The sequence below is a fragment of the Bombus vancouverensis genome, chromosome 1 (assembly GCF_051014615.1).
Source record: "Bombus vancouverensis nearcticus chromosome 1, iyBomVanc1_principal, whole genome shotgun sequence".
Taxonomy (NCBI): Eukaryota; Metazoa; Arthropoda; class Insecta; order Hymenoptera; family Apidae; genus Bombus; species Bombus vancouverensis.
In genome coordinates, this window is record NC_134911.1 from 22,250,527 (window position 1) to 22,272,304 (window position 21,778).

General features: G+C 35.5%; 1 protein-coding gene and 1 long non-coding RNA gene across 3 annotated transcripts in view; one reads left to right on the top strand and one right to left on the bottom strand.

Moving 5' to 3' along the window:
• The window catches only part of LOC117159387 (proton-coupled amino acid transporter 2), a 52,627-nt gene that overhangs the window by 29,030 nt on the left and 1,819 nt on the right, over nucleotides 1-21,778 (bottom strand). The window lies entirely within an intron of this gene.
• LOC143303332 (uncharacterized) lies at nucleotides 12,843-13,923 on the top strand. Its single transcript, XR_013059508.1, has 4 exons — nucleotides 12,843-13,008; nucleotides 13,141-13,315; nucleotides 13,448-13,629; nucleotides 13,762-13,923. It is a non-coding gene; the product is annotated as an uncharacterized LOC143303332 (long non-coding RNA).

Below are 21,778 nucleotides of genomic sequence, written 5' to 3' on the forward strand. Positions count from 1 at the left end.
AAATTCCTTCTTTCTACGTCGTGAAATTTATGTGTCATTCGCTACGTTTAGAAAAACCTCAAATTGTCTCTGAGAAACTAACGATAGCATAAATGTGCTATCATTTTGCCCGGGTTTGTAGATAATCGGCATTTCCTTTTCCTTTCGAATTCCGCTGAATGTGCGTTATTGCGTGCACCCGTTTCTACCCTAATCGTTTTACGACGCGATAGATATCGATAAGTGAACGACAAAGTTTCACACATCCTGGTTAACCGAATTACGGCATACATCTGACAGAAATTTAGGCAAACTGTCAAATATATATATATAGTAACATAAATAAATTTCATACGCATTCACGTACATATGTATTTATATTATTTGTTGTAGCGAGGCTTAATGCCTGCTATAATGTTTGTTTACATAAACATATACGCTTAATAGTATTTTATTTGCTTTGAATGTGATATATCTATATCTGTTATATCTGCATCGTGGTGTTTACCGTATAAGTTGTCTAACTTATATGCTAAGTCTCGGTTACTATATATATTTAGTCTGATTATATAGAACACTCCTCACACACATTTTATTTCTCACTTATAAATATTAATATTTGTCCAAGACACTAGGCGCGAAAGATGTAGCGCCAAAGATTATTTGCCATCGGAACGATAAGCTGACAAACAGTTACCAGTAAGATAAAATAGTTGACAAAGATTATTCGCCAGCAAATAAAGAGTTATTAAAAATAATCAACTCGTAGGATAAAAGATTGCAAAGATCGCTTACTGGTATAAAGAACACTGAAATTTATTATAAACTGGTGTGAACTTTTCTGACTTAAAAACGGGCTAAGCAACATAAACTAGAAACTAGCGAAGACCCGTTGAAACACACTAACTCTAAACTGCTCGAGATGAGGCTCTTATTGTTCTTTACACTTGCGTGTAAACAACAAACTTGTTGACGGGCAAGGAACACGCCAATTCGTTGTTTATACATTTTGAGCTTGCAAGGCTGCTGATCGGTTTAATTGATACGGTTGGCAAAACTTCTTCTGCGAGTGACCACCTTCACGTTACAGCCACTCGAGGGTACACCGAGCGACCCGTGAGGGTTCGCATGGTAATCCCGCGGATTTTTCCCAGCGACTATAGCACGCGATAAACCCTTATGGAGTGCGCAACAGTACATACCGGTAAAAGGAGAGAAAACTCCTGGATCCCGGGTCATGACAGACAGCTACCAATGACGGAATTAAGTGTTTTATGGATTCATGAGGTTACTGATGCTCTTAGGTTTACAGATATAAACTGATTCAGACATGTAAACGTATAGAGACATAAACGTTTAACACTTTCGCTTCGAGCGCCGCTTATAGGCGGCATCCACGAAATGACCTGTGGATACGAGCGCCGCATATAGGCGGCGACCACGCGACTACTCCTGAGTTTGGCACCCCATATATTCGGCATTCAAATGATGTATATACAAGTGCCATCTGTAGTCAATAATATATTTTTTCGTTATCGGCAGAACATTTTCTGTTGATTTTATTAACATATTGGATTAATCACTTCTTAAAGTTACTCATTGTTGAAACAACGTCAAAACGTTTTACGCAATATATTTCGAACATCCAGACGATCGTATACTGTTTCATGCTAAAAAATCTATTAAATCCATTGACAGTGAAACGATATTTTATATACGGTTCTTAAAAGAATTATTGTTATTTAAAACTTAGGGAAACGTATATACAGCAACCACGCACACTGTGCATACGCACGTTCTAGCACCATTTCCGTTCAATGACAGTACTCGGCGGATTGGATTGCCGAAGTGAAAGGGTTAAAGCTGTGAATGAATAAAGAACAATGCTGAACAATAGGACGAGCGTAAGAAGAAATTCTAACTCGGTGTTTAAAATTTTGTATGTAATGAAACATGCAGGATATCCAAGCGTAACGATATTAATAACATATTTATTTTTTGTAGCTGATATCAAAAATACAGGAAATCTCGAGTATAAGGAGATGATCGTTCCCTAAATCGTACAAATAGACGCTTTCCAAAGCAATTGTGTGGTGGCACTCGGCAACAATGTATATCGCCGAAGCGAAGTGCCTAATGGGCCATCAATATCCCCACGATTCTTCCGCCGAATGTTCGAGAAGGCGTGCGTGGCAACGGTCGCGAACGCCTAACAAACGCGTGGATAGTGGGGATATTGAGGGGCGACAAAAAGAAAAGAATCGAATCCGATCGACAGTTAAGTTTGAACCAGGAAGCGATAAAGTTGAGTTGTAATCGCGCAGCGAGATTGACTAGCGAAACAGAGAGCGATACGCGACGCGATCAAAAGAAGACTTGTTAATAAATATATTGTTGACCTAAACACCGAGTGATTATTTAACGCACTACATTCAATATCACCTGACATGTATTTGCATACGAAACTACCCAAGTCACACGGTAAATTGGGAAGGTTACTCTAAACGTAAAAATAAATCAAAGGAATAAGAAACTGTTATCGCAAGATAGTTATTTCGAGCTGTTTAAACGTCATATGTCATTTTTACTTTTGAACTCCATGTTTTTAAACGTCCACGCAGCCATCCAAGATTACGTTACATGAAATATTTTAAACGGTCGTGTCTCAGAGAAAAATTATTATATTCAAGTCGTTTATCCTGTTAAAGTATGGTGAGTGTAGGTCGTAATTACTGTCGTATTAGTTTGACACCTAAAACGATGGCCCTTTCTCGCTCGGCTGAATGACACCTGGTGTAATTGAGAGCTTCCTCGTTACGAAATTCTCGGCCTTGCACAAGGAAACGATTAGCGGTGTTCGAACATTTCGTTTGTTACGTTTCTCGTCTAAAGAGTCGCTTCCTCTTGCTCTTTTCAATCCCGAAAATTACCAAGTTTAAATAGACAAATGCAGGATTAGCGTAGGAGCGGCTACCTTGTATCGTTAAATTAATAGAAAATTCTGTGTATTATCACTATATATATATATTCGAAATTCAATTTCAATAAGAAGATAATTAGCCATGTTACTGCGCCACGCCAGAAAAATTACTGAAAATTCTCAACGCGAGAATTGATTGTAATTTTAATAAATATTAAAAAAAAAATAAAAAAAAAAATAAGAAAATAATCAAATCTGAAATTGAATTTCCAATTATTTTATAATTAGTGGAATTTTTAAAACGCTATGGCGTCATTTGTGCAATTAAATCAGAAAGCAATTTTGAAATTTTTTCTATTAGGTTTATTTACTTTTCTGTTCTCTACGTTCGTTTGACGAAAGTTTCATATCCTTCGTCGCGAGTAATAATTTTGGAAACTTTTCCAATTTTAATAATGCAAGCCTTCTCGGATAAGACTTGTCCAGTTTCGGAGATTAATATAAATTAAGTTACGCATAAAATATACATCTATATTTTATGAGATGTATAAATAAAAATATAAGATTTTATCTTGATCGAAACAAAGCTGTATCAACTGTATACGTGCCAATTAATAAACACACTTGGATGACAACTAAGAGGATATTATTAATATTGATACGAGAGAAAAACGAACGTTTCACGTGTTATGATCGAACAAATAACCTCTTATCCGTCGATTGGATTAATTTAATTGCGTTGCTCTGTTCATTACGGTCTTACGATCATCTTTCGGATTAAAGCATAAATATCAGTGCAAGAACGATAAAAAGCTATGTTTAATCCTTGAAACGCAGTTTCGCTCGATCTCGTTCCTTATGTTCGAGAACATTCGGAGAACACAAAATCGAAAAGTAAAGAGAAGTGTCGTACTGCATAAACGAACTTATAATTACAAGTATGTGCTGATAAGTTTACTATGTATTTGACGAGCTCGCGAAGAAGATAACATCGATAAGGGTTATCTGCAATTTCATAATGTTAAGACAGTTACATGTACGATGAAAGGAATAGTTACGATCAAAGTGTCATACGAGAGAAAACAGCTAGATATCAACGACATAAAACCATATACATATTAACTGAGATTTTGACAGATAGCAATGGGCAACTAATCGAAGATTCGACCGGACGTATCACGAGATAACGTCGTGCTCGCGCGATAGTCGAGACGTATCGCTTTTTACGTGCTACTCTATTGCACAATTCGCGAAAGTGGATCACATTCATTGTCTGATATTATACTCACGCAATACCACAGTTACGTTCTATTCGTTGGCTAAAAAGCATACTAATTCATCGAAAAATATAGGTTCCAAACGCAAGCGAACGAGTCACGTTGTTAGGTTAGGAAGCAGCCGAATGCGAGTCGAATATCGCAAGTGTGTTTCTTTTAAAAATAAAGTAAATAAAGAATACGAGAAATACAATGCACACAAGCTTGATATTTCTTTAATGGATCGTTTGATGAAGTATGTCAATTTTTCTATTAAAACTTAATTTAAGCATAGAGTTGTCCGAAGTTGTCTTCAAGAATCTACGAATGACAGAATCTGTAATTTCAACGTTGAGATAAAGCGATAGAGACTATGCAAATGACAAAATCTTCAATTTGAGAAAACTCTGGGAACAACGAAACTTTAATCGAAGAGTCTATCTACCATTGAACTTTGTTTTTCCAAATTCCAAATCTCGTGGAAAGTTTAACGAAATTATTTATTCTTAACGAATCGTTCGTTCTAAATTACGTCGAATCGATGTTATTCTGTAGAGTTTAACTTACGATAGAACGTTTCAGCCAGCGCGTCTCGTTGAACTCGATTCGATACATGTTTATTGCAGGTACGACTCGCGAACGATCTAAATTGCAATAGCCAATTAACGTTTATCGCTCGATGAGTCGAACAAATGCAACGATACAGATACGAGGAAACGTGCATGCAACGATTTGCATTTAAACAAGGACAACGGCGTATCAACGATTCGACGGTGGCGACGAAAAGGTGTTACGCAAGGTGAACACTTTACGATCGATCTTCTCGAAGATCGAATCTCTCGTTATTCCTCGCTGCAATTTCAGACGTGACTTTGCCTTCTTAACGTTTCGGCATTGAGTTTCCATCGTGGAGTACCGTGTTTTTTTTGCCAAATATTATTCGAATTTTTTAAGAGAAATAAAAGCGAAACACTTGGCCAAGTCGTCGTTCATAGTTCGTTCAGTGCCACCTTGGAATTTACACGAGGTCAATGATGTCACGTGTAAAAATATGATACTAGTAGCACATAGTGACTCACGGAAATATTTGAACACCCACCATGAACAACTTATATGGATGAACACAATAACGTCTGTATTACGTCAAATTGTTTACAAACTTCGCTCGAGTATCGCGAATACGATTGTATCGCTATTAGGAAAATACGCACACCAATAAGAACTTTCTCCTAATTTTATCTTCTAACTTTGGTATTCTTATGTTAAGATATGCGAAAAGTTTCTTCCGTTCATCACAAGATGATGAACAACAATTTGTTTTATATTATTTTATTGAATTGGGTATGATCCATTTCGTTATACAGGGTGGTACAAGCGGAAAGGGGGTGATTCTACGCGAAAAAAGAAGTCGAAAATATAGAATAAAAATTTTTTTTTTTTTAATTTTTCCATTGAGACAACAATCTACAGTGAGATTCGTTATAACGAGACGCGATAAAGTGCACGCGTACCGAGCGACAATTCAAAGTCGATTTTCTCGAAAACAAAGCCTCGAACGAAAAATGTTTATTCTATATTTTCGACTTCTTTTTGCGCGTAGAATCACCCCCTTTCCGCTTGTACCACCAATTACCAACCACCCTGTATTTCTATTATTATATTCGTGCATAACTCAATAAACTAATATGGGATAGTGTGACATCGGGGAAGAACGTGGAGCGAGGGGTTGTATTTTCGACCAATCGCGGGGAGACGTAATCGCGAGGAAACACGTCAACGGGAGTAGTGAAGTCCCGTTACGATTACAATAACCGACACCACGAGTTTGTCACGTAAACTTAAGGGTTGGTCGATGAAATAAAATAGCTGAGTCGTAACACAACTATTAATTTTGTTTTAATTAAACTTTATTATGAATTCAGCAATCACAATGTAACACACACTGAATTAACATAAATCACAATTCACTCCAACCACGTTATGTAAGACTTAATTACAATGATACGTTAAGTACGCGACTGTTCTAAGGGTAGAGACCGGTGAAGATACGTTGACTATTCTGAGGATACAGAATAAGTGAGTTTTACCAACGATACTGTGTCTGAGGAAGGCTAGGAGTGGGAGTGTCTAAGGACACGGGACTATCGGATTTGTCGATGACAATTTTGGTTAAGGAAGCGAGGGCAGTAGACACCGCTTCCGATTGGATAATAAGAAGGTTGGTGGACCAGGAAGGGTTTTAGGCGCCCTCGAGAGAAAGTTGCTGACGGAACATACTAGATGTGAAGAAAACCAACTTTCTAAGCGTGGTTAACTTAACACGTGGTAGACAATAAACGTAAAGGGAAATCTAAGACAGGAAATACTCGCTTGGTCCGAAGGACCTTAACTATGAAAATACCAAGACCCCTGGTGGGTACTTAAGACTATCGAGGGTACGCGCCAAGGATGTGCAGACGTCTGGGTGCCGTCCTGTCCGCGGTGTGTGGCCTGGTCTCCGATGTGAATCGACGTTACAAGTTGATCGATCCCCTGATCTCCGTTAAGATAATAGGGGTGGTTAAGATAGTATAACGCTGCGACTAACAGGGTTGTAAAGTTTATATTTCCAACACTTACGAGGTACACTGATGAGTATGTATACGTTAAGTATATGATTGATTTAAGGAGAGTAACCCGGTAATGAGTTGTTGACTATTCTAACGTTGAAGAATAAGTAAGTTACAGTGCCGATGCTGTGTCGGAGGAAAGCTAGCGATGGGTGTGTCTAGCGCGCGGGACCATCGGACTTGTTCATGACATTTTTGGTCAGGAAAGTGAGGACAGTATACATTGCTTCTGATTGGATAAACGAAGGTTGGTGGACTAGGAAGGGTCCTAGGCGCCCTCGATAGATAGTTGTCCTTCCCTTGTCAAGCCGTAGTAGACAATAGTCTTTAGAAAGTAATTTGGAAAAACGACTTTTGTTCGGTCTGAAGATCCTTAGCTAGCAAATTTCTTAGATTTACGATGGGTCCTTGAGACTATCGAGGGTACGCAGTAAGGATGAGCGGACATCTGGTTGCCTGGTCTAGGTAGAGTATCGCCCGACGTAACAGGGGTAATCGTTTATTAGCGTTGTCAAGATACGTCGACGTTGTCAAAGAGTGTTGCGAGCGTTACCAAGGTACGTTTAGGAAAAAGTGAGCATGGAAAACATTGTAACGAGAGTTGAGAGAGTCAGAGTTGACTTTATCGTGGTCGTGTGAAGATCGTTGTGTCGTTATGTCGTAGAAGTAGTGAGTAACGAATACCTGAGACGGGGTATTGTACTCGATTTCGTGCGAGTGCAAACGATATTGTATAAATCATACTGTTACGTACAAACTAATTATATAACATTTCTACGCTAATATAAAACAAAAAACATTCTGCGTCTATTATTTCCTTATAGAACGAAACAAACTTTTTGGACAATCCAATAGATTAGACAAATTTGGATTAAGTTAGATAGGTCGTCTAACTTGATACTTCTGGGGCTTAACACTAGAACTACCGATAGTTAAGACTATTTCTACCAAAACCAGCGAAAATGACTGGTCTTTAAATAATACGTAATAATAGAATATTTGTATATTTATTGATTTATTATTTTCTTACAGAAGCAATTCCACGTTATGTAGTACATTTTTGGTATTGTTAATCCATCTGGGACAATGATCCCTAAACGAGGGTTGACACATTTATAAAATTGTAGAACCAGTCATTTTGATTGGCGTGGTATTGGTAGTGTTAGCATCTGGCGATCTAGCGATCGATCCGGAATTTTCCTGATAACCGATATCATCGTATCGAATAACACGTGGTAAAAATTGTAAAAAGGTGTGGGAAGTTGTAGAAAACGAAGAAACTGGTTAATTGGAGTTCGATAAACAGATTGCAGGATCCTTTTACACTTTGACAAGTACCGGTCATTTTCACTGGTATTGGTACAAGTAGCCTCGATACAAAATTAGTTTCAGTTTGAATACATAAAAAACAAAATAAAATTCGTTATATTATTCTTTTAGTTATCGTTGCAAAACTCGTTACATCGTCGCGGAAAAAGATATAACGCGAAGTAGAAATTTGAAAATAAAATTGCAAAACCAGTCGGTTTCACTGGTATGGTAGTTCTAGTGTTAAAAACCTACAATTGGGTCGAAAATGACGGAAAGAACACGGCGAGACTGAATTACAAGGCGGAGCAAATAGAGAAGAATAAAAGGAGCACGAAGAGATGAGAATAATCGCGACGAAACTTAAACAGAGGCTGCCAATTATAAATTAGTGGCCCTATTCTTCGATTCGTAGCGGCGTATCTGGCTGATTAGAATGGCAAAAGGGCACATGAATTACGCTCTTAAAGCAATTACCTTTTTAACACGGTTATTGACAGGATTAGGACGCTGGGTGCAATTACGATCACCGTGGATGCGAATCGTCATCAGTCTCTCTGATTCGATCGTTTCTCAGAACGATTTATACAATTAGCTTTTAAATTGAATAAATCGTAAAGCTGTTTAAAAGCAAGTCATACGATACGGCAACGACTCGTTCTATCCGATGGTACAATCGTAACGTACCTTTTAACGTTATTTAACGAAAGAAGTGGTGTAACTTTCTCGTAATGCAACAATTATCCAACGATTGTTATTTGGCACGTAATCTCACGGTAAAGCCTTTTATTGCTCGACAAACGTATCGTCAAGCGAGGGTAAGAAAAACGATATTTAATCTACAAAATTACATGCATAAAAAATGCAAAATTCGTATACATTTCTTGTTTAGACGCTGTAGACAACCGCCTGTAGGTATTTTGCATCTAAATATACCGTACGCAGACAATTGTATATTTGAAAAAATTCAAATTCGAACATGGTATCTCACTGGGGGTAGCCATCCACATGTTACTTACCAATTTTTTTTTTTTTTTATTATTTATTTCTTTACATTTTACAATTTGTCCAGTAGGACATTTGGTAAAATATTATAGCTTAGTGATATAGCAATGTAGCATGTGAATGGCTACCCCCAGTGAGATACCATCTTCGAAGTACTTACCAATTAAGTTAGAAAAATTTACCAAATGTCCAGCTGGACAAATTGTAAAGTTTAAATTAAATAATAAAAAAAAAAATATTTGAAAATTATCTTCGTCAGAAATATCGTTGCATATTTTCCTAGTAATTCCTAGCAAGGACTCAGTCAGATACCTGGGCATGACCCTGGACAGGAGACTAACATGGAGAAACCACATTTCAGATAAAACGAAGCAACTAAAGGACAAACTAAAAAAATTCTATTGGCTCGCGGGCCGACGCTCCGAACTAAACATACGGAATAAAATTACCCTCTACAAGACCGTAATAAAACCTGTGTCTGGACCTACGGAATCCAACTATGGAGAACAACAAGTGACTCCAACATTGAAATACTTCAACGCTTCCAATCGAAAACGCTAAGATCCTTAATACGCGCCATCGTACGTTAGAAACGAGGACATTCGGGAAGACCTGGGAATACCAACGGTCAAGGAGGAGATTAGCAGTGTGCAAGAAGGTACAGGGAAAGAATAGTAACGCCCCCGAAAATGGTCAGCGGAAACGGTCGGCGCAACAAACATAAAAAGAAGACTAAAAAGGAAACACCCAATAGATCTCACAAAGGACACAACCTGACATACAAACGCTCACCACACTAAAGAAATAAATCAATCAAATTGGAAGATGGTATCCCACTGGGAGTAGCCATCCACATGCTATATTGCTATACCACTAAGCTATAATATTTTACCAAATGTCCTACTGGACAAATTGTAAAATGGAAATAAATTTTTCTTTTTTATTATTATTTATTTATTTACATTTTACAATTTGTGCAGTAGGACATTTGGTAAAATATTATAGCTTAGTGATATAGCAATATAGCATGTGGATGACTACCCCCAGTGGGATACCATCTTCGAAAAATGGAAATAAATAAATAAAAAATTTCGTGTTTAAAAAAAAAGAAGGTCCTTAATAGATGCACCTTGGTATGTTACCAACGAAACAATACATCGCGACCTCAAGATACCCACAGTCAAAGAGGAAACATTAAAATATAGCGACAGATATAGCAAAATTCTCAACGCGAGAATTGATTGTAATTTGAATAAATAAATAAAAAAAAAAAGATATAGCAAAAGAGTCAACAAACACCAAAACCCCCTAATCACTGGACTACTCGATACCTCGGACCAGATCCGCAGGCTGAAGAGACACTAGCCGCTAGACCTAAACGCTAGATTCATTTAGTTATCAAAATTAAGCATATTCACTTACTTATAATACCTATAAATTATACTTATCTATAATAAGTATCAACTTATTATAAATAAACAGCCATGTCACTGCGCCACGCCAGAAAAATTACTGAAAATTCTCAACGCGAGAATTGATTGTAATTTCAACAAATAAATAAAAAAAAAAAAAGATATAGCAAAAGAGCCAACAAACACCGAAACCCCCTAATCACTGGACTACTCGATACATCGGACCAGATCCGCAGGCTGAAGAGACACTAGCCGCTAGACCTAAACGCTAGATTCAATTAGTTATTTAAGTTAAGTAATATTTACTTATTTATAATGCTTACTTACAAATTATACTTATCTATAATAAGTATTAACTCGTTATAAATAATTAACCATGTCACTGTGCCAAGCCAGAAAAATTACTGAAAATTCTCAATGCGAGAATCGATTGTAAATTTTAATAAATAAAAAAAAAAAAAATGTTTTCCTAGTAATTATACGAAATTACAGACTCGTCCACTTTAATGGATTTAATCGTTTGAATTTTCCTAATAGAAACGATACAAAAATATCAAAAAATCACGTACGACTCGCGGATAATTTTTTAATCGTCCTTCTACAGCTACATGTTCCTATAAGGATACGCAAGCAGAAGCGAACGTTCGTCGAGCATCATCTGCAATGATAAAGAAAAAAGAAAGATTGCTAGAAATAGCAAAGCTAAGAGAAAAAGAAGCGACGAGTTTATTTTAAATTCACCTTCGCTGACATAATCCGTTACACGGTACGAATACAAAATGTTGCCTTCGAACAATTCGAGCCGTATATGTCTGAAATGCGAGTATAAATGACCCCCGACCTACAAAAATAACTAACGTCAGGTACGCATTTCTTGCATCGAATTTCGCGGTCGCGAAGATACGCGCGGACACAGGTTCGATAACGTGGCGCCTCGTCAAACTCGAGAAATTCGCGTATGCACGGTGTTACCGCATGCAACCAGGAAGAAACACATCGTCCGAGCCAGAACATCGCCTCTGGCTAGAATTAGCCTTCCTATTGGCCCGACTTTGATCCGTTCTTGCTCTTGATACACTCCCAATAAGTGTTTTTAATTAACATTTCGTTGGGTGCTGAAATCATCCGAATTACATTATATTTAACTCTGTATTGCATACAATTTCTACATTTTCTATTATTAACTCGTTAAAATTAAATTAGCAAGTTAACTTTCATTCGCTTTGAATTTGCAATTACGATTATTTTAATTACGGTTATTTTAATTGCGGAATTATCAACGGGCAAGCTTCTTTCTCTGAACGTCGAACAAGTAAACGAGGGTAGATTCTTTAAACTATTAATTCGTTATTCTCCGTGTTTTCTATTCGATCGTTTGACGCAGGTTTAGTGGCACAGTGTCTGTGAATATTCAATCTCATATCGTTATCCTTCGCTGAAAATTGTCTACTACGTTCGTTGCTATTTTATCCTGATAAATTGTATTTTGTAGGAATCGGTTTTTTTGTAAATCCTCGGTATAAATCTACCTGTTGTTACGTTTAATTGCGATAGAACTACATTTTAAGTATTTCGAACGTTTCTTGCAACAGAAAGCAAGGGAATTTCAGAGCCGAGAATAACGCGTCGTGTACTCATTTAGAAAATCGTGTTATTTTCGGATCAAAAGCAGCGCTGCGTATACGAGATACGTCGTCTATGAAACATATAATATTGTTAGTATGTTTACACTGATCAGTGACGAGCACGAGTATGCATAACATTCGGCAATTTAAAATCGCGATTTAAAATCGTTCGCCAGGTAACGAAGGAGAAGTCGAACGATAACGTTTGCAATTTTTCAACAACGAAAACCACATTCTACCATCTCGTATAGAAAATATTTTACTCGACGTTGTACGATAAGTTTCGTCCAAGAGGAATGTTATAGCTTAGTGATTGTTGTCAGGTGTAACGAAGAATATTTAATAATCAAAATGTAAATAGATCTTAAGAGATACTGAAGAAAGTAAACTTAAAAAGTTTAGGTTTATCGTGGGTCCCTGGGGTAATTGAGGGTGCGCGGTAGCCTCTGATAAAATTTTTTTTTTTTTTTTTTTATTTATTTGTTGAAATTACAATCAATTCTCGCGTTGAGAATTTTCAGTAATTTTTCTGGCGTGGCGCAGTAACATGGCTGTTTAACTGATAAAATTGACGTTACAAAATATTCGACAAATTGCGTTGGACGAATGTCCTACTGGACAAATTGTAAAATGTAAATAAATAAATAAAAAAAAAAAAAAAATTGCGTTGCGGATATGTCTCAACGCGATACGCAGCAGAAAAAATATACTTTCAAGTAAATCCCGCTGTCTGCTGCTGGAAAAATCTAACAAGGTTGATTCGCAGAATCGTTAATCACTGATAATAAAAGATTCTTTCTATTTGCAGACATCCATCATTATCTGTGATAATCTGAGTATCTGTGATCGCGAATCTTACTGTTTATTAGAAACTGATCAACCACAACAACACGTGTACGTATCGTATCGTCTAAAATATTAAAAGAATAATTCATTTCAAAGGTTCCTTAACATTAACGTTAATCGCTTGTATTTGATAAGATCTAACGATAAGTACAACAGAACAAGGACTCCTGATCGTTTCAGATTATGGAAATATATCGATCGGAAACGCTTGAAACGTTCAACCTTACTACTCTGTCGAATGTAAATCTAACGAAAAAGGAATCCAAAAGATAATTGTCAAAGTGCGTGTAAAAAGTAATTTCAAAATTAAAGACTACTGTTTACTAGAAGAGATTGATCAACCACAACCACACGTGTACGTATTATATCGTCTAAAATATTAACAGAATAATTCATTTCAAAGGTTCCTTAACATTAACGTTAATCGCTTGTATTTGATAAGATCTAACGATAAGTACAACAGAACAAGGAGTCCTGATCGTTTCAGATTATGGAAATATATCGATCGGAAACGCTTGAAACGTGCAACCTTATTACTCTGTCGAATGTAAATCTAACGAAAAAAGAATCTAAAAGATAATTGTCAAAGTGCGTGTAAAAAGTAATTTCAAAATGTGTAATTAAAGACTACTGTTTACTAGAAGAGATTGATCAACCACAACCACACGTGTACGTATTATATCGTCTAAAATATTAAAAGAATAATTCATTTCAAAGGTTCCTTAAAATTAACGTTAATCGCTTGTATTTGATAAGATCTAACGATAAGTATAACAGAACAAGGACTCCTGATCGTTTCAGATTATGGAAATATATCGACCAGAAACGTTTGAAACGTGCAACCTTGCTACTCTGTCGAATGTAAATCTACCGAAAAAGGAATCCAAAAGATAATTGTCAAAGTGCGTGTAAAAAGTAATTTCAAAATTAAAGACTACTGTTTACTAGAAGAGATTGATCAACCACAACCACACGTGTACGTATTATATCGTCTAAAATATTAACAGAATAATTCATTTCAAAGGTTCCTTAACATTAACGTTAATCGCTTGTATTTGATAAGATCTAACGATAAGTATAACAGAACAAGGACTCCTGATCGTTTCAGATTATGGAAATATATCGATCGGAAACGTTTGAAACGTTTAACTTTACCACTGTAAATTTAACGAAAAAGAAATCTAAAAGATCAGTACGACGAGCAGCTTAACGAATGTGGATAGTAAATTCAGATATTGAATTTATCGTTGCACGATGAAATTTGAATGGAGTAAGATAGAGATCGATAGGAAAATTGTTAAGCTACTTTGGAAACAACGTTGGAATAAACAAAATTTTTAAGTAATCAGTCAGATGCTAATCTTGTCGAATCGGAAGAGTTTTCTTTTAGAGAGCAACGTTACTGCCGTCGATGGTAACGTGAAACATCTGTATTGAATCATCGAAGTCGGAGATATATTAAGTAGCTTAACAAAAACGAATCGGAGAAATATCGTTAGAATATTGAAATTCATTTATTAATTACATTTGGTAATTACGTTTAAAATCAACGACAATGAAACGAACTTTTTTATCTTGTACGTATCATCACTAAATCTAAATTCAATTAAAGAGCAACGAAATTTATCGATCGCGTTCAATCGTCGTATCTAAATCCAACGAAAGAGAAGGACAATTTATTTGTTATTCTCGATTCTTTAATTACGAATTTGTTAAATCGAATCGTTAAATCTAAATCCAACGGAATCCAGCGAATATCTGTAAATATATCTGAGAAAGAGAAATAACAAAGCAAATTCGGATCTCGTCGATACGAACAACTTGCTTTTCCCCTTCGAAGTAACGTAACGCACTTTCCATCGTCGACGCCAAACACTCGCAGAACGAACGTAGTATCTCAAGTTCTTCGAAAGGAAACAGGAAAGCAGCGAGAAACACTGGTTCACCGCGTTTCAGCATTGACCGACCCAGTTACTCGACACAGCTATTCCATTAAAACACGCTTTCCAACCAATGCAAAATCCTCATTTTCACTGATTCCTCCGTATACGTTTTTATCGGCGACGAACCGAACCGATTACATCATTGCCTGGTCGAATCGACTCTGATGGGAATTCGAGAACGAAGATCAGAGGAAATTTCCTTTACTGTGCCAACGAGGATAGGAAAACGAACAAACAGCAACGAATAGCGGAAACTGAACTACGAAATAACAAACAAATCAAGGGAACTTAACTGGAACTTAATTTCGTGGACGTAATTGGAAAAATTGTTGGGTCGATGTTTGATTTAGTTTAACGAAAATTTAGTCGACCACGTTGTCGATCTATTTTTAACGTTATAGTTAAAATATACGTGGAACTTTAGTTTGGCGAATGCAGTTGGACAAATTGACGAGTGTTCGATAAGTGCGAAGGTTCCCTCGACGGTATAAATCGTCTTTAGTATGATAGTTAAAGATAGAATTTTCTATATCAGTTTCGATGCAAATGTTTCGCTTTACATTTGACGTTTTGAATTTTAAAGTAAATTTATGTTCAGCCAACTTATCGAAAACGTGGAATTACAGAACGGGCTATCTTGGAGATTTCGTTTAAGATATTCGAGTACCTTGAGAATTAAGAGAATACAATTTTGTCAACATAGCTGGTAGTAGTAGTTTTGTAACTCGAGTGCTCTATTGATAAATATTAATGAGATTATCGATATTATAAACAGGGAGTTATCGTAAATTTCAGTTCCAGGTACTTGGAAAATAAACATCGAATAAATACTCGCGATTGTATTTGACAGTACCACTTACGTTTTTCGAAATACTTATACGATATAAGAGTTATTGTCTTTTTCAAGTGTGAATTAAATGCTCGAAATACTTCCGTGTCAGATACAAATCTACGAGTATATGTAATACGTATATTCGATACCATCTACAGTTATAGGTAACACATTTAAGTAATAGTATAATAAGTAGTGAACACATACTTGACGAATATTATAGTACTATCAACATATTTTATATGACAAAACGTAGTTCGAGCAAAATAATTTTCTCCATAATTTTCATCATTATCGCGTAATGGCCCTTCAAAAATATTACAACAACACTGTCCTCTGACTCGACGCTGAAGCAACATGAGAAAAAAAGGTAAAAGTATTAGAAATTCAAGACTACTGTTACTAATCCGCGATTAAATATTCTAACGAAGCTTTTCAACGTTCCCTTAGTACTCTTAAAGTTTCCTTTTCTCTCAATTACCAAAGAGATGCAGATGCTTTTGGCAAAATTAATGTTAATTTTTATTCGAACCAAAATATCATTATACATATATATATATATAATTGTAATAAAAATTGTATGTTGAAAATGTGATGGGAATATATATATATATTTTATATATTATATTACATTATATTATATTTTTATATATATATACCCATCTCATTTTCAACATACAATTTTTATTAAAATTATATATATATATAATTATATTTTGGTCCAAATAAATTATATTTTTATATATTATATTATATTATATTCCCATCTCATTTTCAACATACAATTTTTATTACAATTATATATATATAATGATATTTTGGTCCAAATAAATTATATTTTTATATATTATATTATATTATATTATATTCCCATCTCATTTTCAACATACAATTTTTATTACAATTTTATATATATATATAATGATATTTTGGTCCAAATAAATTATATTTTTATATATTATATTATATTATATTCCCATCTCATTTTCAACATACAATTTTTATTACAATTATATATATATATATAATTATATTTTGGTCCAAATAAATTATATTTTTATATATTATATTATATTACATATATATTCCCATCTCATTTTCAACATACAATTTTTATTACAATTATATATATATATATAATGATATTTTGGTCCAAATAAATTATATTTTTATATATTATATTATATTATATTATATTCCCATCTCATTTTCAACATACAATTTTTACTACAATTATTTCTATATGTAGCATTTCTATGTACACAGTCAGAATATCACGTTTAATTATTTATTATCGAACACTGGCGCATACATAGTTGGATTATCGCACGGTTTTCAATATTTTCATATGCAAAACAGGATGACACTTTAAAATGAAAGTGTAAGTATCTGGCTGCTTTCACGAACGATTCTCGAGTATATCCCTAATCAAATTACAGATCGAGATTGAAGGATGATTAACGCGTAGCTTATTACTCTCGTGATAAAGATCTATTTCTGATAAGTATACCAAGAGTCAATTTGATAAGAGAATTCGCGAAAGATGATCGTGGCCGTCGAGGAAAATTACAGATTTCTTATTTTTTGCCTCGATCGAGGTCGAGACTGTTCTTGCAAAGTTGTTATTGAACATCCGTGGACGTTGACCATCGCAACAATCCCAGCTAACAAGGAACCGATAAGAAATTAGGCTAGCACCTCTGATCTCTTTATCTAATTGACTCGTTGCTCGTCCGTTTCGTCACGATTATTTCAGCAGACGTTTTACTGAATCCTACGCGTTATCTCGATAGATCATGCGGAATATCAGACACAGAAGGTAACAGGAAGTCGTTATTAAAGAGCCTTGAATCGTTAATACGACGATAAGTAAAAAGAAGAAATTTTTCCACGTTGCAAAACGAGTCGCAAGGACAAATTTTGCGGTTTGTTAAACGCACGGCTCGCGAAATATTTGAAACGTTAACTTTGCTACTTCTTTCCGTAGAATCTATTTGCATCCTTCAGTTTCGTTCGCGCATACACGAATTTACCCTTTTAATTATTCGTTTATGCATTATGCATTAGTTCAGATTATGGATTAGTTTGGAAAATTACGAAGCAGAGACGTTAGTAAGCGACTGTGAATTTTTTCCAAATTTTTCGGTGACCGAAGCATTGCGACTATTGGAGATAAACGAAATAAACTGGAAGGTACCATGGTATGACGCGTAGCGTGAAAATGAAATATTACCAAGAGTTAAGACTGAAACACAAATATTCGTAGCTTTCGACACACCTAATTGTCGATTACCAACCAAATAAAGCAGCGAGTTATCAAACCAGTGCTAAAATACACGATATTCTACGATAAGAATAAAGTTCCAAGGACAATCTGAAATTTTACGTACACGAACGTTTGTTATTTAATTGAGCAACTTTTCAAATATCCAGATAAGCAGAATATCAATTATACGAAGAAGAGAAGCAACGTAGAGAAACGAGAACGAGCGATAAACTTAATTCCTGAAACGACGAATTGCTGTTCAGAGATTTAGAACACGCCGCCTTGATAATAACGCGAATAGCGTGGAATATTCGTGTGAATAAACAGAAGGACAAGTCGCTATCTAAAATTATGGGAAAATATAATAAAATTCGACGACCTTGTTCAGTTTCCGTTCATATATCGATACGACTTTCTTATAAGCAGGATCATTGACTGAAATCCTACGTGCTCGTTATTATACTTGTTATCCTTGGACGTGTTTGTATAGGAAACTTGCATTCTTTTCCATCCATTCAAAAAGTATGCAAAGTTGCTGCGGCGCAATACAAAGCACGTTTCTCGCACGTGTCGCGATACATCAGCCAAGATTGCACAAATGTCAAATTAACTATCGATATTTCTCATCAGACGCTTCTTTTGTCGATTAATTTCATAGAACGAGGAAAACAAAAGAGATACGAGAATAATCGAGCGTATCTTAAACGAATGCAAATTCTACATGGTTCCTCTCGCGAGTTAAACGAAACAACTGTAATGGTTCTTGTTCGATTAACGCGATATTTAATGTAACACCCGTGCATTAAATTTCGTATAAATTGTATTTGTTCGTGTTCCTACGAGCAAATCGAATTAACGTTTCAAGGATGAGATTAAAATACGAAAAAGAAAGAAACTAGATATTAAATGTTATTTTTAATTTTATTGGGTAATCCATCGAATCGATAGTCGATATGGATAATTGCCAAACGTTAACAATGGACCATCGACGATAATGACTGAGGCACAATGGCTTCGTAACGTAGTAGGATAAACACGAAGTGCAACGTGTTAATGATCTTAACTCGCGGAGTTTGCAAGATATTATGGCGAACAATAGAAATTTGCATATTTCTATCATTATTCGTCGTAGTAATGATCGTGATAATAATCGTGATACATGGTAGTATCACTAATAGCAGTAGGTATTGATTTATGTATAGGAATTATTTCTAAAGTTAAGAAACATTTCCATAAAAATGTTATATCTAGATGCGACTATCAAAGATACTGCATAGAGATACTTTTGGTAGAATCAACATTAACTTTTATTCGGATAAAAACACGATCATATTTTCCTACATATTTTCATTTGTCAAACGAATTAATAGAAATGAATTGTAGATTTAAAATGACAAATAATTGGAAAAAGTTTAGCAGAGTAATTTTTGTACACAGACTGGACGAAACTAACTGAAATAAACGGATAGAATTATGAACGCGAACAAGATAGGAGAAAGAAAAGTAAAGATCTGTGCTTCGTCGAAAATCCGAGTATCTGGTGACAGCATTGCTTTCGAGTATGTCTGAAAATTCAAAAATGCTTGATGCAATTTACACCTTGTTAAGATAGCTGTACATAATCCTCGAAAAACGTTATCTGTACAAGATACAACTTGCATTAACGTAGAATCTTGACACGCGGAATCGATATGGTAGCTACGTCTCGAAATTAAATAACAGTAACAGATATCGCGTTTATCTTAATTGCCGTATAACTGCATCCTTGTCCAGGTAAAGTAGCAACAGTAATAAAAGCTTGAGAAAAAGATAATCGATAATCTTGAATGAAAATATCAATAAAATCGTTCATATACCATTGCGAGTATCGCATAATTCGTATAAGAAAACCTGTCACGAGATCGTCACGGTTCTACTGTCAAGAGAGAAGCTTCGACTTATCGCTATCTAACGATAATTTCGCTTCTTTGAATATCGATAGTCGTGGATCAAATCTATTGGGTTGGCAACTAAGCGGTTGCGGATTTTGTCATTGCCACCTATTGGGTTGGCAACTAAGTGATTGCAGATTTTGTCAATAGGTGGTAATGACAAAATCTGCAATCTCTTTGTTACCAACCTAATAACAGAAGTGAATTCTGGATCGGCAACGATACAATTAAAAGTTGTACGATTGTCGAGGCAAGAACGAATGGAAAATGTATTATAGACCGAAATGTGTTAAAATACGTTGCTTTTCTCTTAAGATGATTAAATTTGAAAATTCTCTAGACACGCTTCCATTCGGTCGATAGTTCATACGAATTTGTGCCTTTACGAACGCATCTAGAGAAACAGAACCTAAACAAAGAATATTAGAATCGGTTCGTTAGTGGTTGATTAATACATGCTGATAAATAACTTACTTTCACAATCAAAATCGACAAGTTCGAGACATGTTACTCTTCGAACGAGACGATATAGACTGTAGAGAATCGTAAATGCGGAATGTAAACATAAATTATATTTATGAATGATGGTGGCAGTGATGCAAACAGTCAACATCAACAGAGCCGACTCATAACTTCGCCGACTGTCACTCGAGATATTTCACACGACTCGTGTGTGTAATTTAACCAAATTAAATGCACGCCTGTGTATTCAAATATGTACAAAAGCATCGAACAAAACCAACTTCGTACGTGGAATAAACATAAAACGACTTGCAAGTGTACAAAGAAAAGCGCGTCTCCTTCGCTCGTTTAAACACGTTCGTTCTATGATTTTCGCAGTTAGTTTTAATTCATCGATGCCATTCGAACCTACGCGTTTCTACGATACTACCGAGACCTTCGCAGAATTATAATTAACTGCTCGAATAAATGTATCGGAACGTACGGTGAGAACGAAATCTTAAAGAGTAATAACTGAGACGAAATTAACCGTGATATTATACCAGTAAAATATCTCATTGACTTTCGATTTTCACTATTTCCCGAAGATAACAGCTCTTTCGTATTTATACTTCTTCGCTACTTTTTGATACGGAAAGCTGAAAATATTCGGTAAGATATCCGAAATTGTTCAACGTGAACAGAAATGTATAGCTATAGATAAATGTCCATAATTTCGTTTTTTATTAGGTACAGTTCTTTCGCGATGTAACTACTCTTGTTAAAAGACGTTGAAACGTATGGGAAGAGGAATGAAAGATTTTTCCAGAAGAAACCGAACGTGGACGAGAGTTGTTTTTCTTACGAATCCTTCGATTAAAATACTTTGTATCCTCGTGTGACAATTAAATTTATTTTAAAATATTTTTCGTAGATCGATACTATTTGAACAGCGAAGTACAAGCGTCTGATCGCAGCGAGCGTGAAATCTACGAGTCAGAATCGATCCATTGTTCCGCGGAGTTACGATCGACACTCGTTCAGGGTTAAAGAACATAGATTTTCAACTGTCAGTGTTCGTCGTACTTTGTAAAACGATTTTGTAAAATTCGATTTTCATCGAATATTCTTTCAAAGAATCGTGCCCCAGTTTTTCTTAGCTAACGCTCGATCATCTTTCACACGGTGAAACGTGTACCTAAGTTACGTAAATAATATCGACAAAAAGCGACGATTTATCGGTGCAATCGCGTCGTCCCGATCACAAGTCGGTTAATTTAAAACCTTCTCTAAATCAAACCGAGCAACTAGCCCAGCCGACGCTATTCACCTCGACTGATCTCCCTAACGAACATTGTTCAAACGAGAGATAATTCAATCACTCTTTTTAAGATCGATTTGTGCT